The sequence below is a fragment of the Carettochelys insculpta genome, chromosome 16 (assembly GCF_033958435.1).
Source record: "Carettochelys insculpta isolate YL-2023 chromosome 16, ASM3395843v1, whole genome shotgun sequence".
Lineage (NCBI taxonomy): Eukaryota > Metazoa > Chordata > Testudines > Carettochelyidae > Carettochelys > Carettochelys insculpta.
Window position 1 is genome coordinate 8087061 of NC_134152.1, and position 20401 is coordinate 8107461.

A 20401-nucleotide genomic window follows, 5' to 3' on the forward strand; every position below is an offset into this window, starting at 1 on the left:
ATGAGGTATAAATAGAAATGAAAAGTTATAGTGCCAAAAATGCAGCCTGAAAGGATTTCACGAAAACTCTTCAAAGGCACCATTGTAGAGGCTCAACTTAAATATATACCTCCACACTATAAAGCTTAGTAAGAAAACCAAAAAAGTGTCACCATAGCTTAACCAAGTAAAAGAAGCAGTGAGATGAAAATGCACTATTTTAAAAAAAGTGGATGAATTCGATCAAGTGTGAAAAATAATCAAAATCCAGTAGCAATTTTAAGTACATCAGAAGCAGGAAGCTTACTGAACAACCATTGTGGCCACTAGATGAAGATGCTAACCAAGCACTCAAGGGTTGTTTCTACATATGCCACTTTCTTCCAAAGTGGCATGCTAATAAATGGTCCAAAATATGCTAATGAGGGGCAGATGCAAATTCCCTGTGCCTCATTAGCATAAGGTCACATGATTTGGAGTCCAGAAGAACATCTTCTGGACTCCAAAATGCCGTTAAGAAGTGTGGCCCCTGGGGGTCTTCCGGAGGCCCTTTCCTGAAAATTTTTGGGAAGAAGGGGCCTCTAGAAGGACTTCCTTCCAGAAGACCCCCCTGGGGGCCATGCTTCTGAACAGCATTTTGGAGTCCAGAAGATATTCTTCTGGACTCCAAATCATGTGACTTCATGCTAATGAGGCATGGGGAATTTGCATCCATGCCTCATGAGCATAATTGGGACACTTATTAGCATGCCACTTTGGAAGAAAGGAGCATATGTAGAAACAGCCAAGGACAATAAAGTAATTCAGGAAAAACTGAATTCTTTGGCTCAGGTTTGGGAAACTCCTCCAAATCCTCAATTGTGATGACTGATGCATTCTATTTAGATGACGACTCGCAGCAGAGCACCATTCCAGGCCATTGGGAGATATGGTTTGCACTACTTCCACAGCACCCATTAGCCAGGAACATCAGTCCACAGGAAACGCTACCAACCATATCTGCAGAAACAGGTAAAGCTTCTCTTGCCTCAACTGGGGCTAACAGGAGTGAACTGTGGCTGGCCTGCAGGAGGCTTATTGCCCACTCCTAGCTTGGTGTGAGAGTTCTTTGGTTATCTACAAGAACATGAAGACCTACAAAACTTGGTACTGTAAAAGTCAGTTTCTGAGTGATGAAAACAATTGAGCCAAATCAGCTAGGTGGAAGAAGTTAGGAAAAAATGTGAATGATATTTGAGAATAATTTAAGAATATCTATTGAATGCCACAGGATCACAGTTGGGGAACAAGACCTTGCTGGCTAGAAAGCCAAACTTCTTAGAATAGGAATAGACAATTAGAATATATAATAAATAGGAGAACAAGCTCATTGATAGTAATGAATGTAAATAATTTAGGAATTTGTAGAAGTTTTGTCCCACTGACCTTCTTCCTTGGGTATCCTATATCCAGCAGTTAAAGACAACAAGGAGTTTTACTGTAATAGATTAAAAAATAATTCTGAGAGCATAGGACTCTATTCCTTCCTAAGCAATCAGCTTTATACACAGAAAAAGAAACTCCTGTCTAGGAAGGAGTGCTGTAGAAAGGGATTTAGGGGGTTGTAGTAGATGACAAGATAAAAGTCAGTGGTGTCATGCTGTTGTGGGGCGGGGGAGCAAACATGATTCGGGGATGCTTTGAGAGCAGGACATAGGAAGTCCATCCTTCCACTCAACTCAGCACTGATTAGACCTTGCTTGAAGTATTTTATTCAGTTCTGGGCACTACATTTCAAGGTAGATGTGGAGAAATGGAAGAAGGTTCAGAGAAGAGCAATAAGTGATTAAAGTTCTAGAGAACGTGAGATGAGGGAAGACTGAGAGAAGTAACTTCTTTAGTTTAGAAAAGAGAAGATTCTGAGGGGACACGATAGTGGATTTCAAGTACCTGAAAGGGTTATAAGGAGAGGGGAGGAAAATTAAAAATTATCCTCCTTGGCCTCTGAGGACTAGACAAGTGGCAATGGGCTTAAACTGCAGCATAGAATGTTTAGGCTAGACATTAGAAAATTTTTCCTAACTCTCAGGGTGGTTAAACACTGGAATAAATTGCCTAGGGAGGTTATGGAATCTCTGTCACCAGAGATACTTAAGAGCATTAGACAAGATGTAGAGGCACCTGCAGTAAGCTCCAGAGGTTCTATGTTCAAGTCTGCCTGTGTGCAGTTACACTTGGCCCTGCTGTGAGGCAAGGGGATTGGACTCAATGACCTTTCAAGGTCCCTTCTGGTTGCAGTGTCCTATGATTCTATAAGCATATTGGTCCATAGGTGGAGATGGTAGAATTATTGGCAATAATGCAGGAAAAGCAGAAGTGTTTCTGTTCTGTACTTGAAGAAAAGCAGATGATGTAATTCTGTCATCATAAGGTGATAACACTCTTCTCATTCTGCTATTTACAATGTATTTAAACAAACCCGAATAACTAGTGTTAAGAGTCCATAAGACGACTGACTGTTTAATCATGATCTTCAATAAGCAATGAAGTATTGGGAGGGGTCCAAAAGCCTGGAAGAAAGTTAAGCAAGCCAACTTTTTTGAAACGGAACCTGGGATGTCCCGGGTATTACAGGCCTGTCAACCTAACCTATTGATCCTGGGAAAGATAGTCAAGCAGCTCATATGGGACTCAATAACAAATTACAGGAAAGTGATTAATACAAATCAACATCTATTCTGGAAAATAGATTCTGCCAAACTTATCTTTTTTCTGTAGAGAACACAGGTTTTGGAAGTAAAGATTAAAAAGGGTGATGTAATAGATTACTGTATAGTATGTGACATGTTGCACAACATTTTAATTAAGCTAGAATATGAATTTAACATGGCCCACTTTAAATGCTGTAGCAGTTGGCTAACTGGTAGGTCTCAAAATGTAATTAAGTGGGTAATTGTCCCTGAGTGAGTTTGCTTCCTATCGGGTTCTGCAAGGATCAGTTCTAATTGTATTTAACATCCTTTGTCTTGGCAGGGGGGATACAAAATCAACATACAAAACTTGCACATACAGAAATTGGGGGACAAGTAAATGATGAGGACAAGTCAGTGATTATTTGCTTAGCTTGGTATACTGAGCACAAGCAAACAATATGTGTTTTAATATATCTAAATGTATAAATCTGGAAGCAAAGAATGTAGGCCCTACTTACAAGATAGAGGACTCAATCCTAGTAAGCAGAGATGGGAGTTTTGGGGGCATGGAAGATCATTAGCTCTGCCTAAAACTGTGGTCCCAAAAGCTAATACAATCCTGGGATGCATAAACTGGGGAATTTTGAGAGTAGAAAAAATACTTTTTGGTACTGGTGCAGCTGCTGTTTGATTAGTGTCCAGTGCTAGTACCCACAATTCAAGAACAATGTTGATACACTGGCAAGAGTTCAGAGAAGAGTCATAAAAATAATTTAAAGGATTAAAATATACCTTGTAACAGACTCAAGGAGCTCCATCTATTTAGCTTAATGAAGAAAAGGTTAAGGGGTGACTTGATTAGTCAGTAAGTACCTACATACACAACAAATGTTGAATAGTGAGCTCTTCAAAAGAGTAGAGAAAGGGATAACATGATCCAATGGCTGGAAAGTGAAGCCAAATACTATAAATCTGGATTGAAAATATTGTTTAATTTTTAAAGGTTCTAGTGGTTAATTATTTTTGTCATTATCTGGATTCATGTTGGATTTTTTAATCACTGACCATTTGAACATTAAACTTGAAGTTTGGAGGTTGGCCTACGCTGTCTGTTTTAGGAATTATTCTGAAGAAGGTATGCTACCTTTGCTATATAGGTCAAATTAGAAGATCACAATTGTCCCTCCTGGCCTTAGAATCTATGAATCTAAGAGGTTACTTAATGATTACATGGGTGGGAAAGAGAAGTCTGTAATTCAATCATGCTTAAATTAGCAGAAAAGGGTATTAAAGACCAAAGCTTGAAAGCTCAAGATGGGCAAATTCAGACCAGGGTGGAGTGGAACACACTTAACCGTTGAAATTAACCCCTGGAACAAGAGTTTAGACGTGTGGATATTTCATCATGGGTCTTGATGCTTTGGAGATACTACAAAGATGCGGGTCACAGGCATTGCAGGATATCGTGACAGAGTGCAGTTTGCTGGACACATTCTGCGTCTGCCAGATCAGCTGCACCCAAAGACTGCAATGAGATGGATACCGGCAGAGGGAAGAAGGAAGAGAGGCAGGCCACTCCAGACCTGGCCCACCACATTTAAGGAAGACTTATTAAACATTGGTATATCATGGGAGGAGGCGGAATTATTCGCAGCTGACCAAAATTGCTGGCGAGCACTTGTTGCCCAATGTGCCCAGATGCACAGGCGGACCTAAGTCTAAGTCTTGATGTTGCTGCCCCGTGCCCCCAAAGTGAGATTCTGTGGCTTGTCTGACATAGTGGATGAGGCCTTTTAACCTTACCATTGTTACTGTGAGTGTAACCATAGCCTCTCCGAGCCCTAGTCATGAAACACATTGTAAATAGTGTGTCATTGGTCAGCAAGCTAGGCAATGCCTCAGTGTTACCTATGCCTGCTTGGCATGTCATTTTTTGTCTCCTATAGCAGCATCAAACCTAGCTAGAAATCAGTGGGTCTCTTGAAGCCATAATCAAAAGTCAAGTGGTGGGTGGCTCATGTCTTAGCTCCAAAGACCCTCCCTTCGGTTGTACTGGCCAATGACCAGGGGCTATTGGAACACCAGCAGCCTAAATTTGCTCAGGTTTTTGTGAGCACTATGGCAAGGTTGCATTTTAAGAGGCCTTAAAATCTGAATTCAGGAAAAGTGCTACTAAATGAAAGCACAGCTCTTACAGCAGATGCAGTCCCTCTAAAACAGGGTTATAATCTATTTTTTCTTTTTTTCAATCGCATGCCATATTTCTTCCAGATATTTCAAAGCACTTTAAAAAAGTTTCAGGTCACTAGTCCTAGAGAAGTCAAGTGAACTGCCCACTGTCTTGCATCAAATTATCTTGCTCTGTTTGCTCTGTAGTTTGTGTAGATTATTGCATATACCAAGCTAAAGTTATTCTTACTTCTTTGGTAATTGACAGGTGAAACACTGTAGAATAAGTTCATGTGGTAGTTGATAGGTCTGATAATCAAAGCACTAGCTCCTTGCTAGTTATGCAGATCCAAAGTATTGTGCAGATAAGCCTCATGTTTCAGAAATGTGAGTTTAACACTGGGGAATCTGGGATTAAGTTTAAAAAACCTTCAGGAAAAACCTTACACTTAAATTACCTGATATAGAAGATAAGCTTTTTTGGAACTCCCTGACTTTCTTTCCCACTTGAAACACTCCCCTTCCTTCTGTCAATGCTAAGACTCCTAGAAACTTTTTAAATACAGTAAACCCTTGAAATAGGCAGCTTCAAGTGGCACATCACTTTAACATGAGTTAAACAAAGTTAACTTTCACCTGCTCTGTGGCCCCTTACCCCCAGCCATGCAGCCTGCAGCTGCAAGCAGCTAGGCACACTCAAGGGTTTACTGTATTCTTAATGTGGTTCCTCATTTTTCACCATTGTTGCCTTTAAGTCGATATGTAATATGATTTAGACATCCCTCAAGTTTCTATCACCAAAATGTTTTGAAGATGTACTGCATTTAAGTTAGCACTGCCATAAAAACAATGAGGGTTCTGGGGGGGATTTTATTTTTGTTGCCTTCAAGGGTGCTACATATAATTAGTTAACAATTTGAGGAAGGGGATTATTAGTCTACCAAGGTGTGTAGTGCCTTCTCACTCTTCTTAAAATAATTGAATTCTCTCTTCCTTCAGTGGGGACATTTTCCAACCACGTGTAGTACATGACCGCATAGCTTCCCTGCAAATAGCAATGTAGTACCACTAACTCACCCAGCAATATCCTCAATCTATCCAACTACACACTCAGCTCAGCAGAAGTCTGTCCTATCTCATGGACTTTCTTTTTGCCCCACCACCCCCACAAACATGATGCAATCTGCGGTGATCCAGAAGCCTACTTTCACCATCTCCAACTCAAACAATACTTTTAACACAACACTGAACAGCACACCAGTACACACACTCTCCTAGCAGCAGCACAAGAACAACTCCATATGGACTCCTCCTGAGGGTCGAAATGACAGTCTGGACCTGTACATAGAATGCTTCCACCAGTGTGCACAGGCAGAAATTGAGGAAAGACAGCATCGTTTGCCTCATAACCTCAGTCATGCAGAATGCAATGCTATCCACAGCCTCAAACAGCTCAGACATTATAATCAGAGGCAGATAAAGGAGGAGCTGTTGTCAGTCATGAACAGGTCTGACTACCAGAAGGAGGCTGCCAGACAACTCTCCAACACCAAATTCCACAGGCTACTTTCTTCAGATCCCATCAAGGAACACCCTAAAACTGCACCATCTGCTCAGGACACTCCCTACACAAGCACAGGAACAAATCTACACAAACACATCATTAGAGCCCCATCCAGGGCTATTCTATCTGTTACCAAGATCCACAAACCTGGAAATCCTGGACGACCCATCATCTCAGGCATTGGCACTCTCACTGCAGGACTGCCTGGTTATGTGGACTCTCTCCTCAGACCCTACACCACCAGCACTCCCAGCTATCTGCAGGACACCACTGATTTACTAAGAAAACTGCAAAACATTGGTGATCTTCCAGAAAACACCATCCTAGCCACCATGGATGTAGAGGCTCTCTACACCAACATCCCACACATAGATGGAATAAATGCTGTCCAGAACAGTATCCCTGATGATGCCACAGCACAACTGGTGGCTGAGCTCTGTAGATTTATCCTCACACACAACTATTTCAGATTTGGTGACAATGTATACCTCCAAATCAGTGGCACAGCTATGGGCACCCACATGGCCCCTCAGTATGCCAACATTTTTATGGCTGACCTGGAACAGCACTTCCTCAACTCTTGTCCACTCACACCCCATCTCTACCTACACTACACCAATGACATCTTCATCTGGACCCATGGGAAGGAGACTCTGGAGGAATTCCACCAGGATTTTAACAACTTCCACCCCACCATCAGCCTCAGCCTGGACCATTCTACACAGGAGATCCACTTCCTGGACACCACAGCAAATATGTGACAGCTGCATAAACACCACCCTATACCGTAAACCCACTGACTGCTATGCCTACCTTCATGCCTCTAGCTTGCGTCCCAGACACACCACATGATCATTGTCTACAGCCAAGCACCAAGATACAACCGCATTTGCTCCAACCCCTCTGACAGAGACACCTACAGGATCTTTACCAAGCATTCTTGAAACTAAATACCCACCTGAGGAAGTAAGGAAACAGATCAACAGAGCCAGACATGTACCCAGAAGACTCCTACTACAGGACATGCCCAAGAAAGAAACCAACAGAACACCACTGGCCGTCACTTAGTCCTCAGCTAAAACCCCTTCAGCGCATCATCAGTGACTTTACAACCCATCCTGTAAATGGTCCCCAGTTTTCACAGGCCTTGGGAGGCAAGCCAGTCCTTGCCTGCAGACAACCTACCAACCTGAAGCAAATTCTCACCAGCAACTATACACCACACCTCAGGAACCTACCCGTGTAACAAACCTTAGTGCCAACTCTGCCCACATACCTACACCAGCAGCACCATCACAGGACCTAACCAGGTCAGTCACACCATCACAGGTTCATTCAGCTGCACATCTACCAATGAAATGTATGCCATCATGTGCCAGCAGTGCCCCTCTGCTATATACATTGGACAAACGGCAGTCCCTATGGAAAAGAATAAATGCACACAAGTCAGATATCAGAAATGGCAATGTACACAAGCCTGTAGGAGAGCACTTCAATCTCCCAGGACACACAGTAACAGATTTAAAAGTAGCTATCCTACAGCAAAAAAACTTTAAAAGCAGATTCAAAGATGACCTGCTGAGCTGCATTTCATCTGCAAACTTGACACCCTGAGCTCAGGATTAAACAAACTCTGAATGGCTAGCTAAATACAAAAGCAGTTTCTCCTGGAGGTGTGAACACCAAGAGAGATCAGCTGCTGGTAGTAGGACTTGCCCTCCCCAACTGAGTTAACCTCGTTATCTCCAGCCTTGCTTTGGCCTGCCTATTTATCCCTGCCTCTGCAAATTTCCACTACCTGCATCTGACAAAGTGGGTCTTTGCCCACGAAAGCTTATGCTTATACATTTGTTAATCTATAAGGTACCACAGGACCCCTCATCACTTTTTCATCTGTGCCTTACAAAGGCAAGGCTGGTGGGTGCTTGATTCTTTTTATGCATGTAACCTTACATACTACCTGCACAGGCTGTACTTCCTCTCATTATCTAATTTCAACAGTGTAATGTATACTGAAAATATTTTCCAGCAATGAAGGGCCCTGGGACAGGGAGCCAGCAGGAAAATGCTCTGCAGCCCCTCCCATACTCCCTATTTCTGGAGCTTTTCCAGCCTGGGAGGAAAGGCTCTGGTAGAGGTCAGACAACTGAGATTCAGCCACAGGGCAAGATCCCACCAGCTTCCTGCTGCAGGAGATTTCCTGAGAAGGAAAGGTTGTGGTCAGGACAGGCAGTGGGGAAAAGTGCTTTAGCAGAAGAGAGAGACTCTGCCAGCTCCCCAGTTATTGACTTCCCTGTCAGTGGGGAAAGGCGCCCACAGCATGGAACTGCCAAAGACTTTGCCTACTGTCTCCCCTCCATCAGCGCCTTTCACCAACACACTGAGCTGTGCACCACAAGGTGGATGCAGCTTATGTTTCACTGCAGAATGTAGCTGCACATGTGCTATAGGCCGCAGCATGGCATGTTGTGCTCCTGTAGCTCTAGTGCAGTAGTTACCAATATAAAAAAGTTGAGGACCCCACTCAGTAGCAAGCTTGAGTGACCCCCACCCCAGCTTATAAATTCAACACTTTTTGTGGGTATTATTTGTGCTGAATGTATAGCCATGTTTAAAATGAATTTGTTTTTCTCCCTTTTTAAACTGGGGCTAAAATTTCTATTGAATTACTGTTACAGGAAGAAAATTTTTAAGTAGCTGTTTAATACTGGGTGTAGAGAATGGCATGAAGAAACTTTACCAGTATCACAGACTTGCAAGTGCCCCATTGCCACCTTTACTGCTGCTGGCAGCAATGCCACCCTCGGAGCTGGGTAGCAGCAGCTGCTGGCTAGGCACCCAGCTCTGCGGTCAGCATCGCCACCTGTAACCACCCAGAACTGCAGAAGGGTTGCAATTCCATATGATGCCACTATTACTTCAGCACTATATTGACCTTTATATGGAGGGGGTGGCTATGGTGAGGCTAAAGCAAATCTGAAAGTAGCTATAATCATTTAAACCCCCCACCCCCAACATCACTGCCACAGCCTGTCTGACTGTTAATTTATAATTACTTTTTTCTGCTAATCTTAGAGTCTAAATTGGCCTACAGTTTAATGCAGACCTTCAGCTACTAATCAATTAAGCCCTGAGTCCCACCTCTTTACTCCAAAGAAAACATATCTCAATGCACAACACTGCGGTCCCCAGAGTCCCACTTCCTTGAAGTGATGACTTTAATTACAAGTTGAATCACCTCTGGTTCAGCATTTTCTGATCCAGCAACATCCATGGCCAGGCATGCTTTTAGTTAACTGCTTACCATAGCAGGGGACAAGCTTCCTGTGTCTTCCTTCTCTACCTATGTCCATACCTTTCACTACCTCAGGCTGGGACCACTGCTAGAGACAACTGCAGAGCCCCAGGATGAGGCCATGAGGCAAGCCTTGGGGCTGGTGTCTGGGATGCCAGGTAAGGAGCTGTCAGCTGGGAGTCAGAGGCCAGCGTTGTAGCGCTCCATAACCCCCTACCCCAGGACTGATTGACCACCCACAGTCCAGCAAATTCCTTATTCGGGTTCCTAGAGAAGTTAACCTGTGTATATTTACAATACTTACACTGTTCATTGCAAAGAAATAAGTATAATTTTCAAAAAATTGGGTTGTAATTATGTCTAGCAGTTGTTCTGTTCAGTGCATGTACTCACAAGTCCTATGTCATAACTACATGACCCCCAGTTAGAAAACCCCTATCTTAGTGTGTGTCCAGACTAACCTGAAGGGCTGCACCACCCTCAACGTAGTCTGGCCTCCAGCCTGCCATGGCTGGGAGATGGATAGCCTGAACCCAGTGCCTTTCCTGGGCCCAAATTTAACTGAAGCCTGGGAGCCCCAGACCCTCCTACTATGGCCCAAGCAATCCATTATAGCCTGGCCTGGAGTCCCCATGCTGTGGCCCAGCCCCACCTCCAAAGCCTGCATCCCCAGGCAGTCATTTATATCCCAACTCTGTCCCAGCTCTGAGCCACCCCCAGCCACACCCCAGAACCCCCACCTGCAGACAGAGCCTTCCCATCCCTATACCGCAACTCTCTGCTAAAGGGTCCCCTCCTGCACTCAAACCTGTGGCCCCACCTCTGCCGTGTGAAATTTATATGCACCAATATAGAAAGAACATGCAACTCACCTTGAAAGACAGTTGAAAGACATCAAGTCATTGATGTCCCTTATTCGTAATAGAATAAAAAAAGACTTAAGTTGTAAACAGAACCTGTGGGAATTTTTCTGTCTGAACAGGCCCACTCCACTCAGGTGGGGAAAAATTTTGCACAAAGGACCTGTTCAGGCAGAAAAATTCCCACAGGTTCTCCTTATAACTTGAAGTCTTTTTTTTTATTCTATTCTGAATAAGATACATCAATGACTTGATGTCTTTCAACTGAATATGCTGCTTTGGGGAAATTAAAGTAAGCATCACTTAGTAGGTCAGTGATATTTGCTGCTCATTCAAAATGTAAGCAGAAGCCACGGATTTCTATTTTATGTTTACATTATTTTCATAACAGAATCCATATTGCATGCTATTCAGTAGTTTTCTCTAAGAGCACTTAACAAGACTCTGACTTGTTAGTGCAATGTAACTGTTACTCTGCATTTTTATTGCTTTCTTTATGATGGCAGTAACACTAGGAATACTTTACTTACATCTTGATACTTGTTTGTGCTATTTTCAAAGGTCTGACATTCCCTATTACTCTAAACAAACAAATCCTTTTGTTCGATTTAAAGAACTGCTTGGCTTTATTCATTATTCTTCTCTTCTGCTGTTCTTTGCTCTAACCTTTATTTGATCTCATAATTTTAAGCACATTTAGGATGCATTTTTGTTTAATATTAGAATTTGTCAGGATAGATTAAATATGCTGCTTATCAACAAAGAGGCATGTACCCAAACAGCTAGGTGTGGGTCACTATCCCATGTGGTGAAATAGATCATTTACAGAGAAAGTCTCCCCTGCAGCCTAACAGCTCATGCTATAATATCAATAGATCCCCATTCAAGTCTGCCTGTGGGCAGTTTTTTTGTATAATACATACATACAGAGATAAGGGGCTGCCAACAAAGGGGGTTTTCGCCAACAGAACCATGTCTACATGGTGCATTTTCTGATAGCATCCTCTGCCAGCAGTGCAATCCCATGGGAGTATGCAAATGAGTGGCTATTTGCATTTTTAAGAGCCCTCCTTTGCATCACGCTGCTGGTAGCACAGCCCATGTAGATGTAGCCATGCCTTCGTGCTTTGCTAATGCAGAAAATGGCATGAGAACAAAGGAAGTATAAGGGCTATTAAATTATCGGAAGTGTGGTTAGAAAGTAGTGGTGACATTTCCTGACCATTATAGAAGCAATTTTAAACCATTTCCTATGCTCCTGTAAGAGTAATGCTTAAATGCTTACATTACTGCTAGTATTTGAAAGAACAACTCTTCTGTTCTACCTATCTAAACTCAGTTTTCTGAGAGCTTCCCACATAAAATAAACAGGAATACCCAAGTTTCTAATGGACCCCGTGGCATTTCTCCATTTTTACCCCCTCGGTTTCATTTAACATATGTATTACAGAGCGCTACTTACTTTCTTTGCTTTGCTGTAGGAGCTGTACATGGCTGAGAATAAGATGTTGCTGACACATTAATCGTATAGTTAAAGTTAAAAAAAATCTGTCTGAAGAACAGCAGCATTTGCTACATGTTAATGGCTGTGGTATATAGAATGAGTGCATTTACAACACACTGAAGAGCTGAAATTATATCAAAACTTTAAACAATCTGAAATAAGATGACAACCATATTTTGAGGGGGAGAACTTCAAAGGCACAAATAGCAGTTAGGCACCCAACTCCCAAGCAAATCCATGAAAGAGGAACGATGGGGCAGTGGTTCAGGGGCTAGTCTAGGACTACAAACACCCAGGTTCAATTCGTCATTACATCAAAGATGTCCTGAATGACCTTGAGTCATTAAGAGTCTGTCTACCCTCCACTTGCAAGTACCATTGCAGCTTAAATTGGTATGCACATGGTAGCTTTAATGAGGTTAGTGTGGCTTAAAAATAGCACTGAAGGTGTACTGGCACAAGGTTCGGTATGGGCGAACACTGAGTATGTACCTAGGGTCCTAAGTGGGCTTGTACAGCCTGGGCCATGGCTGTTTGTCTTAGCCGTGGTCCCTAGATTAAAGCTAGTTCAAGTATGCCTACCCGGGCTGCAGTCACACCAGGATAACATCTTAATGCCTCAACTCCCCATCTGGACAGTGGGGATAACACATTGTACAAAGGTTTTGTGGGGATGAATATGCTAGATTGAGTGCTAACACTACAGTAATAGGGGTCCTAAATATTCTCTATTTCTGTAACTGCCTTTTGAAAATAAGCCCCTGAATATGGAAAAAACAACCTTAGGGTGGGGCATGGTTTAAATCACAATATCAGATGCATACTGGAAAGTAATATAGCTAATGTAAGCTTATGAAATGACTTTTCTGCTTACTTGTGAAGTAAACAATAGTGCTTCTTAGGCATAGCTTTATAGATGTCTTTCATGTCTCTTCTAGGGTACGGCATGCACTACAATAAGAAATAGCTTCAGGCATTAATCTAGTCTAGCTGTGAGACGTGTGAATTAAATGCTGCTTCCTTTGGCTACGTCTACACGTGCACCCAACTTCGAAATAGCTTATTTCAATGTTGCGACATCGAAATAGGCTATTTCGATGAATAACGTCTACACGTCCTCCAGGGCTGGCAACGTCGATGTTCAACTTCGACGTTGCTCAGCCCAACATCGAAATAGGCACAGCGAGGGAACGTCTACACGCCAAAGTAGCACACATCGAAATAAGGGAGCCAGGCACAGCTGCAGACAGGGTCACGGGGCGGACTCAACAGCAAGTCGCTCCCTTAAAGGGCCCCTCCCAGACACACTTTCATTAAACAGTGCAAGATACACAGAGCCAACAACTAGTTGCAGACCCTGTATATGCAGCACGGACCCCCAGCTGCAGCAGCAGCAGCCAGAAGCCCTGGGCTAAGGGCTGCTGCCCACGGTGACCACAGAGCCCCGCAAGGGCTGGAGAGAGAGTATCTCTCAACCCCCCAGCTGATGGCCGCCATGGAGGACCCCGCTATTTCGATGTTGCGGGACGCGGATCGTCTACACGTCCCTACTTCGATGTTGAACGTCGAAGTAGGGCGCTATTCCCATCCCCTCATGGGGTTAGCGACTTCGACGTCTCGCCGCCTAACGTCGATTTCAACTTCGAAATAGCGCCCAACACGTGTAGACGTGACGGGCGCTATTTCGAAGTTACTGCCGCTACTTCGAAGTAGCGTGCACGTGTAGACGCAGCTTTTGTGATGTAAAAAGTCAAGTTTTAAGGCCACAGGTTTGATATAAATGTCTGAGATGAGATCCAATGCAAAAGAAATCAAATGTGACCAGTAAGGCCCCCTGTTTTTAAAAGAAATGTGAGTGCAAGCCTTTTTAATCCTTCAGAAAGGTAGAAAGTTATGTCAGAAAACTCTAAACCAGTCAAAAGTGATATTTTTGGAAGCATGAGTGTTTCTTCTTTTCTCAATGCCCTTCTCTGCAAGACCACTTTAATGTTTGGCTTCTGGTGAGGCTCCCTTGGTTTTGTAAAAAGGGCACTTTGATGCTATCTACAATTAATTTTAGTTCTCTAATTACTAACAATTATGGCATCCTTGCACAATAATCCCTGACAAATTGATCATTTTCAGTAGATAATGACCAGTTTGTTAGTTAATTGTCCTAATGCAAAGGGGTGCATGGGGAGAAAAACAGTTTGCAAAGAAAAATTACAGCTATTAACTACAACAAGGTTTAGTTTGAGAAGTGCTACTTTGATTATAAATCCCAAATACTATTACTAAGGATTCCTGAAGAAGAAAAGTACTGTGGCTGTGCAGAGGCAGCCTTCCATTTTAGGAACAAATTATGAGAGGAAAAGAAATATCTGCAGTTATCAAAGAACATGTTTTGCCAATTAAACTAAGGTGTGCATCTCATTAAATTTATAGTACTAGATACATGGGATAGTTTTCTTAGGGAAAATAAAACTAACTGTAAAAATGAACATAATATGCAATCTAGGTGGTAGAATGAAATTCACATGACAATTTACAACTCATTTGATTAAAACTACTTGTGATATTTTGATGGGTTTTTGCACTATTACTGTGAGATTTTGTTCTCTGAGATACTGCAGTCAAATCACAGAACTATAGGGTTAAAAGGAATCAGAAGGGTCACCTTGTTTAACTCCGTTCCCAAGATGCAGGATTTGTTGTGCTGAAACTATCAAAGACAGACAGCTTTACAGTTAAGGTCTTGCTGAACACCATTTTAGGGACACACAAAGCTTCCCCATGTTACCACTCTCAATGTCTTTGTCTTTGACTTCTCAATGGAAAACAACACAAGCGAGCAGTAGAAGTAATCCAGAATACTTGTCAGAAGACCTGACAGGAATAGAAAGCTTATGTTACACTTTTTCTTACAAAACAAATCCAGGCTTCCTTTTAATTGCAGTGTGACTTCTTGCTGATAGCAAATTATGAGATAACCCTGGGTTTGGAAAGGGAGACAGAGCCTGAGCCTTGCTGTTCCAGGTGGGGGGAGAAAGGGGACCCAACCTGGACCCTGAGACCCTGCGCAAGTGCAGAGCTCTGGTTTCTGCTTCAGCCCTGAGTCACAGCAAATTTGTTGCTGACCCTGACATTAAAATGGGGTTGACCCACTTTGAGGTCCTGAGCAGTGTTGACTCCAATTTTGGCGCATCTGACAAAGTGGGTCTTTGCCCATGAAAGCTTATGCCTCAAAAGATCTGTCTAACCTATAAGGTGCAAACATTTCTCATTGTTTTTGTGGGTACACCTGTTGAGAGCTGTATTTAAGTCAGAATGAGAGGACATTTTGGGATATTATGGTGCATCTGTGGTCCTGCAGTGGCCTAAATTAAGGCTGTATTGGTGAATATCTCCTCCTTTTCTTGCTTTGTGGTTATGCTGAAACATTCAGAAGTGAACAGGGATTCATATCTGTATAATTACTGGCTATTGCACAGATTGGCACACTGTGCTTCAGTATTCTAATGAACTAATTTTAGGTGTGCTTTGGCATATCAGACCAGAGGTTTTTTTAATTTTTGTTTTCACCATTAGTATTTGTTTCTGCATACACTGAGGTGGATAGTATATGTTAGCTTTCATGCTGTTGTCACTGATTTTAAAGCAACAGATGAGTGCCAATTGAGTTAATTAAATATCTGTGCCATTCAAAGAGCACAAGAACAAAAAATGTAAAAACTAAGTGCAGTTTTTTTTGAGCCACAGTTCATGTTCAAGTTACATATTTCTGAGAATTGAAACACCTTGTAAGCTTTGAAATTATCACTAACATCTTTAATTTTACTAAATTCAAAGGATTTTAATTCTTACACAAAACAAGGATTTAGTATAAAATACTTTTCTTTCAGAATTTATGGCAATTACTATCCTTTGTCTGTAGCAGTGCACTGTCTTTATCAGCATTTTGCCAACTACTCATCACAATTTGTGTGCATACAAAGGGGAATTTTTGTCATTCAAAGTAAAAAAAAAAATTATTAAATAAGGGCTATTTGTTCAAGTGACACTATCTTACCAGAATTACCAGGTTTTGCTCACAGTGTGCTCTCCCTCTTATGCTGTGATGATGCTAAGAGGTGAACAGTGCTGAATAAAAATTGCACACTGTCTACATCAGTATAAGCAAATGTGATAGTTAAAACACCTCACATCTAAGGTCTAATTTGTTAATAGAAATTCAACAAAAAATTAAAGAATTGGTGCTATGAAAGGCAAACAGCAGTTTGCTAGATGCTATATTGTAAGAATGCCATGTAATGTATTCAATTATGGAGAAATAGCAAGTTGGGATGTATTTAAATAGTTCTACTGCACAGTTTTGTAGGATTTATGATTGTACTGTATAAACAGTTGTACATGTTAAACATAACATGAAAAAATACACAAATATGCTAGGATTGCTTAGTTTGCCATGATTCACTTTGTTGTAGTGGTTGTTTGTCAGTCTTCACTATGACCTAAATTCTCTTGGGAATTGCAGCAATTCTGCTTAAGGTACTTCCATTAAAGTCCACTGAAACTTCATGTATAGAAATCATGCCTTCCGTGAAGAATCCCTCCGAAATAAATTTAATGAATGAATAAAATACAATATTCCCAGAATAAACACATGCTGAACAGGCAGGGTTTTATGTGCTGAAAATGAAATTCTTAGCTGTAAAATGCTTCTAGTACAAGTAAGTTATGAAATCTGAAGATCATGGACCCATGAGTTTGCAGAAAGGCACTTCTAAACTAGAAGTTAGAGTGAATATTTTACTAAAATATAACATAGAAAAGAATTGTTTATATATGAACATGACCTTCTATATGATGACAGTTGCCCAGTGTAGCTTCAGGAGCACCGGTAGACTAGCTTCAGCATACAGACTATATAAAACCTTATGGACTATGTAAGCTTTAGCAGTGCTAAAAGCTGGAGACTATTTCATGCTCAGTAACACTATCTTTAGTTTTTAACTCTAGTTTTGCAATTATTCAACTAATACAGCCCTTCAGTTTCTGAAAGCACTATCAGTTGTGGTTGTAAAGGGTGGCCCCTCATGCAATAAGGGTCTAGAAAAGAAAACCATCCAGTGAGATGATGCATGGGGGAGGTAGTTAGAAGTATAACGGACAGAGGGTGAGACAGACTAGAGGGGCCACGGCAATGATGGGATGCCAGTAAAGTAAACTTACCCCTGCAAAGTCCCCTTCATATCCCATTGGGATTTGTATACTCTCTAATTCATTCCTGTGCAAAGGGCTAGCATGATATCTATATATCACTGAAATTTGGAGACTTGAGTAGGATTTCAGTGAGACAGTTTTTGTGCTGTCCTTCTGTGTAAGATTTTTTTTCAGCACCTCCTCCCCTCGGGTAAGGTGCAGGGCTGGACAATCTATTCATTCTTCACCCTCATTTAAAGAGCAACACTTCTTAGGTCTGTAACCATGGAAGGAGGTAGTTGTGCCATGTAGCACCATCTTCAACTCTAATTAGCTGAAAAAGTTTCTACCATAATCATGAATAATATCTTGAGTATCTGTGGATAGTGCAGGAGAACATTCAAATATTTAGGTACTGCAAGTCTTGGAATTGGGGGAGAGGTGGATTTTTCCAATGTGTGGCATGTTAAGTTACATTTGTAATCTGGTTGTCTCAAAGGCAAACTGTGCTCTTTCAGAATTATGTTCAAGGAATAAGCCATCTGCAGTCAAGAAGATTTTGGCATATCCAAAGAGGGAATACCATCCAAAGAAGATGGAATACCACCCAAACCCAAAAGATAAGCTGACCCTCCCTTCACTATAGCATGCAGATGCACAGCAGCCATTGCAGATTGTTTAGCACAATGACATGTAGGTCCAGATAAATACTGTACTGTCAGTGTTGCCTTTAAACTTGTACATTAATGCATATGCTGTCCAGTGTATATCAGGAAATAGAGTGATTCATGGCTGACTTAATGGTACTATTAAAAACCTCAACACTTAGTTTAAAAGGGCATTGTACAAAATAGAAGCCAATATCCAGATACATTTCTAGTAGTAAAAATACAGGCAAGCAAAAAGTGTATAATATACATTGCAAAATACTGCAGAGTGAATAAATCAAAACATTAGCAATCAGATCAGAAACACCATGAGAAAGTAATTAAGCAGCATAGGATGAGATCTGGAAAGAGCTGGAGAGCATTCAGGGAGGGATAAGAGGACTGTTCTAGATGGCAGGAACTGCAAAGCACAAGGCTGTTACATGAGCAGTGATATAACTTTAAAGGGGGGGGGTCAGGAAAGGAGTAAAGAGATGAGATGGAGAAGGCCATTTATAATTTTCTTTTAAATAAGATATAATCTGAATATTTCCAGTGGGACACTTCACAGCTTCTTTTTAATGCCTAGCCTGGGGAGATGAAATCTAGGAGTGAATACTCCAGCAGGCTTGCATTAGCAAGGGAAAGCTTGTTTACAACCCAAGAGGAAGTACTTACTTTAAGTCTGCCAGTTTCACCGTTGATTGCTGAGTAGTGCTCGTGGAGTAGGGCCATCCCTCAGTGAAGAGAGGATCCATCCTGTAATTGTGATTGAGGGGAAACAACTACCTCCATTTCTCCAGTTTAAGCCCATTGCTTCGTCTACCATCAAATGTAAAGACTCTTGAGGTCCTGTCCAGTCTTATGATTCTATGATTGAAGGAGTGACCTACCCCCCAAAAAATCCCTTAAGTGATAGTACTGAAGAGATTTGGCCCCAAGAATTCCCTCCAACTCAAATTTGTGTGACTAGATGTGTGTGGGGGGTGGAACAGACAAGTAGATGAAGGGCAAAGGGCCATGTTTGAGTCCTCTGTCATTTCCCCCATAGCAAAACTTGTATGAACCTCCAAATGTTTGGGAGCTGAGTCTCCCTAAACAGATAGGTCCTAGCTTCATACCATCCAAAAAGCATATCTAAACTCAGATGATTAGAGTAGCTCAGTTGTACCAGTCTCATTATAAATGCCAGCTTTAACAGCCTGCAGAAATTAAGCAAAGCAAACAAGAGTGAAAGCAGTCTTGAAAGGTAATAGAATGTTCTCAGAATTCCCATTTTCAGAGTTTATTTTGTGCACTTCAGTAATGAAGCTTTTTAAAATGTCAGTTCAAATATACATGAATGACTAGATCAAAAAATAAAACAAAACTGAAAACTAGATCTTTCAGAGGATGCTGTCAACTTCTGCAAAATATTGCATATGTTTCTGTTTGGTCTATTTGTATGTAGGTTGGAAGGTGACTTAATCCACAGTTGACAGCTAGGTTTCTACAGGATATAGGGGTGGTTGTGGTGGTGTTTTATGGTCTGTTAGGTTAATGATCAATGTGCAAAAAGGAAATTACATGACAGGCCCAAGCTGTTACTCTGGTAAATAATGCAGGTTTTCAAAATTAGCATCCATGCATTCCAGAATACACACTTACCTTGCAGACTGTATCCATTCAGAAGAAACTGTTAGGTAAACTTCAAAATTAGTATGGGTGTCAAACATGGTTTTTATCCAGTAGACTATAATGTCTAAGGCAAAAATCTATGCTACAAGATAAATTCAAACTTAAGGCAGTTAGCACAATATAAAAATGTCACTGTCTATCCTTAGCTACCATACCTTAAGGAGTACTAATATCAATATTATGTTGTTGGAACCAACTGGGTGTAGTGTCAAGTTTGAATAAAGGCCAGTGTCAAAGCACCATGTCTTAAAATTTGAATTTATTAGCCTCCAGCGGTGTCCTGTGTATATAACCCACAGTGCTTGGCTCTGGTCCCTGCTCTCCAGGTGTGCAAGAGTTAGATAACAGGAAGCCTGCAAATTTGAGTTAAGCACCAAGAAGCCTGAGGCTGTGGGGTCATGCTTATGTGAGAGGCTGAGAAACATCTTTCTTTGCTATTAGTCCAGCTCTGGTTCTGTCTCCACCTCTGCAAGCTAAGCACTTTTATTTCTGTGCCGGCAACAGCCCCTGTTCTGCCACACCATTTGGCAGCTAGGTTTTGGGGTGGGGGGGTGTCATGCTTGTATGAGAGGCTGAGAAACTTCTTTTCTGTACTTTACATTTTGTGCAGGGCCCCCCTCATCCCCCCACAGGCACCATGCAGTTGGGGTCTTTCCTCTGAACAATCACATGTGGCTGCTTGCTGCTCACTGTGGACCATGTTGCCAGGCAGCACCATGTCCTGGCTTGCACACAATGAGGGCTCCAAGGGTGGGAAAGATTTTTTTTTGTGGGCTGCTGCCACCTGGGTGCAATCTGCTTTTTAGCAAAATCTTTATTACAATTAAATCTTTTTCTCAACCTTTCCTATCCT

At 41.8% G+C, this 20401-nt stretch overlaps 1 protein-coding gene across 17 annotated transcripts in view; it reads left to right on the top strand.

Annotated features, from left to right (window-relative positions):
* Positions 1–20401, top strand: part of RBFOX1 (RNA binding fox-1 homolog 1) — a 1793461-nt gene that overhangs the window by 469778 nt on the left and 1303282 nt on the right. For 2 of the 17 annotated variants that reach the window (XM_075010529.1, XM_075010528.1), the window contains exon 2: positions 865–990. The exons of the other annotated variants lie outside the window; for them this stretch is intronic. The gene's annotated coding sequence lies outside the window, so the exon portion shown is untranslated. The remainder of the gene's footprint in view (positions 1–864; positions 991–20401) is intronic. 17 annotated transcript variants of the gene reach the window in all.